Source organism: Rhagoletis zephyria, unplaced genomic scaffold (genome assembly GCF_001687245.7).
Source record: "Rhagoletis zephyria isolate East Lansing unplaced genomic scaffold, Rhagoletis_zephyria_1.1 Rzeph_scaffold_01747, whole genome shotgun sequence".
NCBI lineage: Eukaryota > Metazoa > Arthropoda > Insecta > Diptera > Tephritidae > Rhagoletis > Rhagoletis zephyria.
In genome coordinates, this window is record NW_016158831.1 from 38,046 (window position 1) to 50,738 (window position 12,693).

The 12,693-nt window shown below is 41.1% G+C and overlaps 1 long non-coding RNA gene across 1 annotated transcript; it reads left to right on the forward strand.

Moving 5' to 3' along the window:
* The first annotated feature begins 515 nt into the window (after positions 1-515).
* LOC108365013 (uncharacterized) lies at positions 516-12,331 on the forward strand. The gene is made up of 3 exons (XR_001847863.1): positions 516-528; positions 1,369-1,371; positions 12,209-12,331. It is a non-coding gene; the product is annotated as an uncharacterized LOC108365013 (long non-coding RNA).
* The last annotated feature ends 362 nt before the right edge of the window (positions 12,332-12,693 follow it).

A 12,693-nucleotide genomic window follows, 5' to 3' on the forward strand; every position in this document is an offset into this window, starting at 1 on the left:
GATAAAACGTATATCTGGCAAACAAAATGACAAATTGTAGCCAATATTTTTGGCTGTGGTCGTTGGTGTCAAATGTCATATTTATCAACATTGATAAAAATATCTTTAATCTTATTATTTCTTAAGCTATACAACAGAGCAGTTCTACAAGTTCCCACTTCTACTTGACCTTTTACGTACGTCAAAGAGAACACAGTCCTTTTAATAATATATTTTTTTGTTTTCTCTTCTTTAAATACCTGCATTTCTTTCTTTATTATGATTTTTTTACCAATCTTAAAAAAGCAACTACTAGACATAAAAGAAGAAAGTGTGCACTGTAATTTTAAACCAAAGTGTCGTGCTTTGCTCTTTATGTTACATATCGACACCTGAAATGCAAAAAGACGTAACAAACATCGTCGCTGAAATACAAAAAGTCGTATCTATTAAAAAATTCAAAATTAAGTTTATGATTGATATGATGGATTTCATCGAATTCCAACTCCCACATCAGTTATGGAGTTGTTACGTCTTTTTGCATTTCAGGTGACGATATACATATTCGTTTCAATCACTTCAAATGGGGCTCTTTGGAGAACTTATTTTAAGGAAAAATTTTAAAAACAGTAATTTTGTTTACTTGTCGGGCAATATTTTTTTCATAAATAAATATGTACATTGGATACTTGCCTAAAGGCCTCTGTGGTAAAACTCTCCCCCTACGTCTCCTTTCTTTGCTATTTAAAGTGAAAGATTATTCACATTCGCAACATCCCTAATACATACATATGTATGACAAACTCATATTAAAAGCAGGAAATTGGTTCCAATTTATTGTAAAAATGTAGGTTAAATTCAGAAAGGAGCATAAAATAAGGAATTTATATCTTAGTTACATATAATAAAACGGAAATCAACTATTGTTTAAAGTTATTTTATGATTAATCCAACATGTCACGGTCCGGCCTTGTCCAATGTCTGTGGTTTTGCATTTCGTTTAAGTCGCCTTGAAGTCAGTTTATCTGTGGTCATAAGCAATAACCGTCTAAGTCGACTTAAGAAATATTTGAGTTATATATGCTATCGTATTCTGCAACTACTGCTCCATGCGTATGTGAAATCCCCATCTCGCCAGCTAGACTATTTAAAAAGTTATAGACGAAAATATTTTTGTTTCCCCATAAAAAAATCGTGCCCTTCTCCGGTGCAAAATGTTTTTCATGTTACACTCAACCCTGTAAAAAGGTATGTTTTTGTTTTCTTGTCCATGTCTAGCTCACGCATTTCATAATTGTGTCGTTTTAAACAACCATCTGATTTTCAGGGCAACCATCTCCCCTGACAAAGCTTCACAGGGCAAAGAATGTGCCTTTTTCGCCTTACAAGAGTGTGACACTTTATGAAACGAACACATAATTTTCTCACCCTTTGCGTTTAATTTTGAATCAAACACGAAAAGAGAAAGGGGCAATCAAAAGGCAAAAGGTGGAAACGAAATCACCACACACATCACCAATCACATTACAATCCAAATGTCCATTCCCACGACAGCCGGTTCTACGTACCGGAATGACTCGGGTTTTACCCGACCAAGGGCTGTTGTTTCGGCGATCTAACCCCGTTTAGCTCGGCGAAATCCATCAAACGTTGCTCGATCCTAGGGCTACACCTTCTCCGCACCCTTCTGCTCGGGGCTGGCATACAGTCAAACCCAGGGCCAGAAATCTACACCTGCTGCGTATGCCAGAGACGACTGCATACAAACTCCACCTCGGTCAGGTGCAATGCCTGTGACGGGTGGAGTCACCCCCGTAACTGCTCGGGCCTGCGTATGCACCGGCAATGGACCACGTCGTTCGTGGTCCCATGCTGTGCGAATCGGACGGCCTCCACGGCAAACCACCACTCGCCTGGGCAGCACACAATCAACACACCCACACCCCAACTCAACACAACAATAGACACACAAATAAACACAATAGCACCCACAAAGCGTTCATCACGCACCACATCGTGCAGTATCACGGTGGAGAGAATACAGAGGTGGCGCCGATGACGATACCGCTACTCGGCTCTCAGTGATTTTGACAGAATCAGCTGTTTTGGTGACGTCATAGTAGAGAAGACAGCAGTAGTGATGTGCTGAGTGAATACTTTTAAGTACGATACTAGGTACCGAAACATTTAGGTTTCGAATAAAAGCGCACATAGGCCAAAAATATGGAAAAAACGCCTAACAAAACCCGAATGTAAGAGCCAATAGAGCATTTTTACTGATTCAAATGAAAGATGTATATATGTCGGTTCGATGCCATAATACAGAGAAACCCTTACTTGTTTGAAGCATTTTTGTTCCAGCTGAATCGGACGATATCATTTTTGTAGGCCTGGGACAGATTCTGTAACCAGTTAACGACAATTTTCGAATAGGTATCGGTTTTGTCGACGTTTGATATCAAATATTTGTAAGTCAACAAGTGCGATATCGATCCGAAACTTGTCGCTAACTGGCTACAGAATCTCTCCCCTGAAAGGCTTCTTCATCCGTCAAAGCATTTTTCTTGAACCTTGGATCGACTAAGGTTAAAACTGATAAAATAATATTTTTCTGTGGCGATAAGTTCAAGTGTTTTAGCCGATATCATATAAATTAGTAATGAAAGTTTTTTCTAAACCTGAAATGCATATAATGGCGAGGGTTTAATGTAAATAATCGGTATCGGATACCGAAAAGGAAGTATAGGGTACCGAAATCTTTTTTAAGTATTGGGTACCGAGTATTGGGGACAATTCAGCACATCACTAGTCGCCCTCATTCTCGCCGCTCTCAGTTGTCAACTCTACGATGACGTCACGCTAAAATTACTCTCACGAATTCTGCTGCAATCGGCGCAATCTTGTATTCTATCATTCTTGGTGCAGTATTGTCTCATTGAAGCAGACATCGACCGCAGAGATACCATCCTAGAATGTCAGGGTATTGCTATCCGGTCAGGCGATGTTGGACTCGAAATATTTAACGTTTACATACCCCCTGTCACCAGCTGCCCGGCAGGATATCACCCTGNATAATGGTGGAGGTTTAGCGTTCATCACGCACCACACCGTGCAGTATCGTCTCATTGAAGCAGACATCGACCGCAGGGATACCATCCTAGAATGTCAGGGTATTGCTATCCGGTCAGGCGATGTTGAGCTCGAAATATTTAACGTATACATACCCCCTGTCACCAGCTGCCCGGCAGGATATCACCCTGAAATAGGTGCGCTACTCAGAGGTGAAAACCGTATGGTAGTTGGTGACTTTAACGCGCACCACGATCTTTGGCACTCAAGCCTGTCAAATGATCGTAGGGGAATACATCTGGCTGAGCAGATAGACGATTCGACATTCCGCACAATGAACGACGACACACTCACCAGGATTATGGGCAGCTGCTGCAGCTCCCCAGATCTAACAATTTTCAGCGCTGNGAGGTGAAAACCGTATGGTAGTTGGTGACTTTAACGCGCACCACGATCTTTGGCACTCAAGCCTGTCAAATGATCGTAGGGGAATACATCTGGCTGAGCAGATAGACGATTCGACATTCCGCACAATGAACGACGACACACTCACCAGGATTATGGGCAGCTGCTGCAGCTCGCCAGATCTAACAATTTTCAGCGCTTGCGCGTATCTTGGCGACCTATGCTGACTCTAGCATCAGACCATCTGTCCATAGTCATCTCGACTAATAAACCTGCCGACTTTGCTTCCGTGGATCACCGGACTTATGTCAGCTTTTCCAAAGCTGACTGGAAAGGCTTCACGGAAGTTACTGAGGGCGCCTTCACTGCACTACCCATACCAACCGACGTTAATGTAGGTGAACGTAAGTTCCGCAGGGTTGTCACGAGTGTTGCCGCTCCGTCCCAAGAAAATGTATCACCGACCAAGCCAAAAATGTATCTAAATGTATCCATTTTTCTTCTTTTACGTATCCATCTCATAATTTGTAAGAAAACCAAACATTTTCAAGAAAAAGACATAATTTAACCCATCCTAATATTTTTTATGCATAAGTATTTTGTAAANAGATCTTACTTAAAGCATCTTTTTTAGCTAACTAAACAATTGCGCCTTACACTGCTTTGGTGAGATCTCTTCATATGTTCATTGCTTCGTTCACAAAAAATAAAATGCTCTAATTTCACGCTTAAGTAGCGATTTTTAAAACATTTAAAAAACGTCATTAATGAAAATCGAGGTTTTAACGAAAAAAAACTTTATAGAAAATATAAAATTTTGGCCTATTTAAAAAAGTATCCACATTTATACTGATCGGAAAAAATAAGTATCCCGCAAAAATTCGCCTAAAATGTAACCAATTGGATCTCTTTAGATCCAAGCGGCATCCCTGCTTGTCTCCGCTGCTGCAGCTCGCTTCATCCCAGCAGGATGTATTAAGGACCCACGTCCGAATTTTCCTGCCGAAGCGGCTGTTCTAGCTGATGAGCGCGACAACCTTCGTCAGGCCGATCCCGGAAATCCCCGTATTAGGGATCTCAATTCGGAGATTCGGCAACTTGTGAACGTACATAAGCGGAAGAAATGGGAAGAGCATCTGAAGACCTGCAACTTCGCCTCTGGTGTGAGCAAGCTTTGGTCAACCGTGAGGTCGTTGTCCAACCCGACGAAGCGCGACGACAGAGTCGAGATAGACTTTGGTGACCACGTCGGACCCGGAGAGATGTGCGAGCAATTTTAGCAGCAGTTCATTCTGCATCCTCCGGTGGATAAAGCCAAACGTTGAGTGAGCAGAAGGCTGCACAAAATGCCAAAACTTAGTGCGCCTCTTGTTTTCACCAGCGGTGGGGTAAGGGTAGTCATCGGAAAGGCGAAAGCCTCCAAAGCCATTGGACCCGACGGAATATGCATGTTGATGCTGAAAAATTTTGGTCCTGCGGGAGTAGCGTACCTAACGGGGGTCCTCAACCTGTCTATGACCACTCTCGTCATTCCAGCATTCCAGACATCTGGAAAATAGGGAGAGTGGTTCCACTGCTCAAACCGGTGAAACCAGCCAACAAAGGAGAGTCTTTTCGCCCGATAACTCTCCTCTCCCCGGTAGCGAAGACACTCGAGGCCCTGCTGCTCCCGTACTTTACGAACCACCTGACCCCAGCGAAACATCAACATGGGTTCCGTAAAGTGCATAGCACAACAACAGCACTTAACGCCATAAACACTCAGATAACTCGTGGCCTAACCCGAAACCGACCTTGTGAGAGAACTATTCTAGTAGCGTTGGACCTGTCAAGGCGTTCGACACTGTCAGCCATTCAACGCTACTAGAAGATATAGAGTGGCCCGAACGGGGCTTAGTAGCCGCTCCAACAACAACAAAAAAATCCAAATGTCTAAAACGTTTTTTCTCGAATTCAGGTTTTTCGACTTAGGCGGTTATTGCTTATGACCTCAGATATATTGAAAAAAAAGGACTCACATCACACTTTTGTAGGTATGTACTTTTTGATTCGTTTGGATCGATTTCCAGAGGAACTCGTCTTCCCTGCTCAAAGTGGTTAAGTGCGTCGGTCAACTCTTTTGATGTCAACTTCTTTTGAGTAGGTGTCACCTGATCTGTGTTGTGACGAATACTACGGCAACGCGAAGCGAACAACGGGAAATAGGCAGAATGACGCAGAATAATCCACAAAGAGAAACGTCAAGTTGGGTGAACACTGCGAACACCGAGAGAAAGAGAATGAGCGATAAACTTCAGAACGTACTAGATTTGCCATCGAGCGCAGGTATATAAGGGCGCCGCCACAGTGAAGTCAGGGGGTTACAAGTCAGCAAGCAACAAGTTAAGTAAGCAGAGAAGTGAGTTGCGAATAAGCAAGCTATAAGTTTAATTGTGTTAACAAGTTTAGTAAAGCGTTGTTATTGCTTTAACAAGTATTGTAAAGTGTTTTTACTGTATTAGCGAATATTGTAAATTGTTTGTTTACAATAAAGTTAATTGTACTACAATTTGGTCATCGTTAGCATTTATTTAACAATCCAGCGATACGAACCGAGAGATTTGGGAAACCCGGACGAGGTTCCGAGGATAATCGTAACAATTGGTGTCAGAAGTGGGATTGTTAAATAAATCCCGAAGGAGAAACTACTAAAAATGGCGAAAATTCAGGACTTAAAAATTGAGGAGCTGAAACAGGAGTTGGAAAAGCGTAATTTGGCCACCTCCGGAAGGAAAGTGGAATTGTTATCCCGGTTGCGAGAGGCTATGGAAGCTGAAGGCATCGACGTGGACAAATACAACTTCCAGGGTAAACCCGACGATGCATCCGCAAACGACGGACAGAAGGATTAGGCTGCATGTTCGTCGAAGGATGTGCATCAGACATCCGGGAAGGTTGAAGAACAGCAAAAGGTTCTTCATCAACAGCTATGGACATGAACACGTTATTGGCTGCCATGTCACAGATGATGCAATCACAGGATACACGCATGTCACAGATGTCATCACAGCTGTCGTCACAGATGCAAGCGCTGGAGACACGTATATCTTCAGAGGTATCAGCGCAGGTGTCATCCCGGTTAGAAACTCAGCTACAGGCACAGGAGGCACGCATATCATCACAGCTGGAAGCACAGGATGAAAAAATTACACAAATACAGGACAAATTTCAAGAGAGACAGGAGAAAGTCGAAGCAAAGGTAGAAGAATTGGAAGGTCGTCTTCGTGATTTACAGTTGAATCGTCCAGCTACTTCGACGAATTCCCCTGAGGTAAAAACCCCATCCTTTGACGGCACGATTACTTTCCAGGTCTTTAAGCTCCAGTTCGAAAAGACGGCTACAGCAAATCGATGGAGCATGGAGGATAAATCTGCTGCGTTATTCGTCACATTAAAAGGACCTGCAGCGGAAATATTGCAGACTATTCCCGACTGTAAAAGGAACCATTACGATGCGTTAATGGGTGCAGTGAAAAGATGTTATGGTAGCGAGGACAGGAAACAGATTTACCAGATGGAGCTGGAGAATCGCTGCCAGAAATCCAACGAGACTTTACAGGAATTCGCTCCGAGATTGAAAGGTTGGCTCATTTGACAATTGAAGACGCATCTGGTGAGAACCTTGAAAGGGTAAAAATCCAGAAGTTCATCAGCGGAATGCGGGACATGTATACCAAGAGAGAGACGTACGCGAATCCAAAGGCAACAGCCAGCCTACAAAGCCCATGAGTGGAAGTGGAAACACCGGACGAGACAAATGATATGCTGAAGAAGCTAATCCAACTGCTGGGCGAGAAAAAGCATGGATCTGGCAAATGTTTTAAATGTGGAAAGCCAGGCCACTTCGCCCGCGAGGGCTGAGGGAGACGAATCCAACTCCAGTCAGTCGTTAAACTAAAACGAGCCAGNCCATGCAGCGCTGAAGTGGCTACTACAGTTTAAGAATCCAGACGGACAGCTAGCTCGGTGGATTGAGAGACTGCAAAGTTATGACTTCGCTATTGAGCACCACAAGGGAATTGTCCACGGTAATGCTGATGCCATGTCCCGCCGACCATGTAGCCTGGAATGTAAACACTCCTCAAAAGCTGAGGACAAAGAGGACATTACAGATGTCCGTCAAACGACAATAAAACCAGCGGAAGAGTGGAATGAAGAACAGCTACGAAAGTCTCAGCAGGGAGATCCAGATCTGGAGCTTTTGATGCATGGACTGGAGGTGGACAGAAGGCCAACTAAGGAGCAAATGGCAGCAGAAAGCCCCATCGCAAAGGCGTACTAGGTAAAATGGAACAGCTTAAAATTAATATCTGGCTGTTTGCATAGGGCATTGGAAATCGAAGATGGCCAGTGCTCCCGCAACCTGATAGTAGTTCCAAGGGTAATAATTCCGGATGTACTCAAGGAATTCCACAATGGTACTAGTGTAGGGCACCTGGGAATCACGAAGACCCTGGAGAAGATTAAGCAGAGGTTCTGTTGGGTTGGTTGTCGGCAATCGGTCGCAGAGTGTATTGCTAACTGCGCGCAGTGTATTGCAGCTTAACGGCCGAAATCCAAAAGTCATGGCCAGATGAAGCAGTATAACTCAGGTGCACCTTTCGAGCGGATCGCCATGGATGTAGCGGAGCCAATTCCTATGAGCACACAGGGAAACAAATACGTCCTTGTCGTTATGGACTACTTTAGCAAATGGCCGGAGGGATACCCGATTCAATACCAGGAAGTAGCTGAGGTATGTACCTACAATTGGGTTGCGAGATACGGTGTACCTATAGAGCTGCACTCTGACCAGGGAAGAAATTTTGAATCGGCGGTGTTCCAAGAGATGTGCCAGATACTGGGTATCCGGAAANAAAGATTCGGATGTCCGCATACCCTTGTTCCTGATGGGATACCGGTCAGCAGTGCATGAAACAACGGGTAAAACTCCTGCAAGGGTAATCTTCGGCAGTGAGCTCCGTTTGCCTAGTGACCTGAAGTTTGGGATGACTGGTGATGCTAGAAGAATTGGAAAAGAGACGTCAAACATCCTGGAAGAGGAGCTGAGAGAGATACATGCTCTTGTGAGACAGCACACGCAAATGATGAGTGACAAGATTAAAGCCAGGTATGATAAGGCGATGAATTCCGAGGATTTCCAGGAAGGAGATTTGGTGGTGCTGTACAATCCACAACGGAAGAAAGGTTTGTCCCCAAAACTACAATGCAACTGGGAAGGTCCGTAAAAGGTCGTAAAACGGCTAAATGACGTGGTGTATCGGATCCAGACCGTTGGGAGACCAAGAAACAAGATGAAGGTGGTCCACTTGGAAATGCTTGCAGCGTTTGGAACAGCACGTGTGTCTGATCGGGACGATGAGACTTAGGTGGAGGACAGTGTGACAAATACTGCGCCAAGGCGAAGCGAACAACGAGAAATAGGCAGAATGTTCGAGGAATGACGTATAATGTTCCACAAAGAGAAACGTCAAGTTGGGTGAACACTGCGAACAGCGATAGAAAGAGAATGAGCGATAAACTTCAGAACACTCTAGAGTTGCCATAAGTGCGAGCGCAGGTATATAAGGGCGCCGCCACAGCGAAGTGAGGGAGTTACAAGTCAGCAAGCTACAAGTAAATTGAGCCAAGGAGTGAGTTCCGAATAAGCAGGCTATAAGTTTAATTGTGTTAACAAGTTTAGTAAAGCGTTGTTATTGCTTTAACAAGTATTGTATTGTTTACTGTATTAGCGAATATTGTAATTTGTTTGTTGTACAATAAAGTTAATTGTACTACAATTTGGTCATCGTTAGCATTTATTTAACAATCTAGCGATACGAACCGAGAGATTTGGGAAATCCAGACGAGGTTCCAAGGATAATCGTAACAGTATTGTCTGATTCCTCGCACAACAACGGTGAATCTCCGATTTCGCCTCAGCCGTATAACGAAGTAATGTACGCTGTGAAGTGAAACGCTGTAAAATGAGATGCTGTATAAAGAGGTATGAGTGTACTTTTACTTTTCATGCCCACAAAGGTGTGTTGGAAATGTTGTACGCATTAGGGCATTAGGGATTCGGGATACCGGACACTTTTCCATATCCCGGTATCCTGGTATTGCAGCCCCGTGAACCCGAGATTTTAACTGGTTGATTTACATTATGTAAACGGACGGATACCGACGCTCCAGCTCTGAAAGTATTCAACTCGGAACCCGCTAGTGGTGACAGAGGAAGAGGGAGGCTTCCACTGCGATGAAAAGATAGGGTTGCCAGATTTTTTATGCACGAAATCAGTACGTTAGACTCTTTCATGCTAAAAAGAATCAGTATTTTTCCAGTACGTGTTTATTCAAAGCAAAATTATGAATGTAAGTAACATATAATCAGGGTTTGAAAAACTGTCAACACAGCAGCAACAGCACTATTATTTTTGCTATTGCTTCGCTTTGAAATTTTTGATTTTCATTTGAACGGCTTCGCTTTTGCTGTGATTTTGAGAACTGTATTCTTTTTATCGGCAGTTTATTGAAAAAAATGTATTGCTTTCGATTTACTGTGACTATGCTTTTGCTGTGCTGTGATCTGCTTGACTGTGCTGTGCACATGAAGTTTTGCAGCATGGTGTATTATCTACACTGAGAAAGAGTTTAGTTACGTCAACTAAATATGTTTTTATCAACACATGATTTGGTTATAGTTACATTAATCGTTTATAGTTACCAAATCATGTGTTGAGAGGAATATATTTGGCTGACTTTTTTCTGAGTGTACATATATACATACATAAAATGCATATGATTGACTCGCCAGGAGTGAGTACTACCCACAAAATTTGCGAAACCATTTCCTTTGCTTAATGAATTTAACATAGAGATGTCATCCAAGCGGTACGCGTAGCATGACCTTTCGCTAGCTAGTTGCCGTACAATCAGTAATGTATGGAATCTTTAGTTTATGGTCGTCTCTTGTCACCAGTAGAACTACAGGGTAGTGTATTTGTGCATGCATACATATAACATCTTCTATTACTGCTGATTTGATGCATCGCAGCTAAGTTATAGTCAAATTTCTATTGATTTGTGATGCTTCCCTGTTATTGTGCTTCCACAAATTACTTTTGAACTGTCTGATTGCTTTCGAAATTTCACAGCAAAATGGCAGCCAAAGCATTTGCTTGTTTTCTGAGTTGCTGTTGCTTTGCTTTCCATATCATAAATCCCGAAGTCAAAGCACAGCAAAAGCAAATTAAATTAAAAATTACAGCATTTTCAAACCCTGCATATAATACTTTAAAACGCCGGAGTCATGTTCTAAACCATATTTTGGTATATAAATAAAATATAGTTCATAAAAAATAAGGGTTCTTCATTTTAACATGAGTGTACACATTATTGTACACAGGAGCCCATAAATTGTTTTATATTTATGACATTTTTTAATAGCAAAAATGAGACCACTTCGATTTTTAGTGTTTAAATAGTCATAGAATTCTATACACTTCATTTTGAAGTTAATTTTAATTTGAAGTTCACTTTCAAACAATTTAATTAGAAGCCGGTTTCTCTCTTTGCGCCAGGAAGCAAACTTTATACTCAAGATCCCCTCAGTTGCTTCGTTTGAGTGTGGTATTGAAAAAAGCAAAATTACGTGTTTGTTAAAACTGTGAAAAAGTAGGGATGTATATTTCCTCATGGCTTAAATAAAATTTTCTCAACTACGCAAAATTTTTGCTAGACTAATTCGCTAAAAAGAGTATCTCCTCTATGTCTTGTATGCAAAACTCTTTCACGATGTCAATAATAATAATAATAATAGATTGGCGCTTACACATATGTTAGTGTTTGGCCGAGCTTCTCCTCCGATTTGTGGCGTGCGCCTTGATGTTGTCACACAAAGCGGAGGGACCTACAGTTTTACGCCGACTCCGAACGGCGATTGTATTTTTATGAGAAGCTGTGTTTCATAGCAGAAATACACTCGGAGGTTTGCCATTGCCTGCCGAGGGACGACCGCTGTTAAGAAAAAACTTTTTTTCTATATTATTGCGCTGTTGCTTTGACCAGGGCCCGAACCCAGGTGCTGATGAGTGAATGCGCTCACTGCTTACCACTACACCACAGCGGCTGACAATGTCAATAAATTGAGAAAAAAGAATTGCAATTTCTAGGTAAAAGAAACTCGGATATTCAAATTTGTTGTTATTAAAATTAAAATTACTTTCGAGATAACTAACAACACTCGATAAAACAACCTCAGCCTTATTTTTAAATAATTTAAGCCATCATATTATCGCAACTGGTACATAACGACCCGGCGATATGCCAATAAAAGAATTGATCTTTTCGTTATATTAATTTCTTGGGCATATCAAACATTATCTGAAATATGTCAATTATAATTACATAAATTATTTTCTTCTTACTTTTTACAGTACAGTTTAAGGAAGTTCCAATGCTTAACCTTAAGAAATCCTAAAGTATTTTGTTTGAATTGAAAGATCAGTACAAATCAGTGCAAATTTTGAAAAATAAGGATATTAGCATACTGATTGAAGCAATGAATAAAATCAGTAGAAGAGTTGAAAAATCAGTACCACTGTACTGATCAAATCAGTACGTATGGCAACCGCATGAAAAGACCAAGTGGAAAAAGGACTTGGCTTCACTTGGAATTTCATAGAAACTAATTTTTTGATACAGTGGCGGATCCAGAGTGAAGTTTTGCTGGAAGAACTTTCATAATGATGTACCTTATTTAATGATTGTTTTAATAAGTAAACATAAACTTGATTTTTGATGCATATAAATATATACACTGGCGATCAAAAGTAAGTGCATGTTGATTTTCGTTAAATATTTGCAACATTTTTCAAGTGATTTTTTTTTCTTTACACAGAATTTAGAAAATTAAACAACTTTTCATAAAAAATGTTAACTTTTTAATCTGAGTTTTTAGAAAATTTTTGGGTACGCAACAGAGTTGTGAAAAATGCATTAATTTTTAAATTTTTAATTTAATTAATTTTTTAATTAAAGCAATAATGTTAATGTAAACAATTAATGCATTAATTTATGAAATTTAATGCAAATGAATATTTCAATGCATTGATTCTGCAAAATGTAATGCTAATGAAATTTTTTTTTCATTAAATTATCCAAGCTAATGCTAATGAAAAAATTTTAATGCACCAAAGTGTTTAATACTTTTGCTCGTTT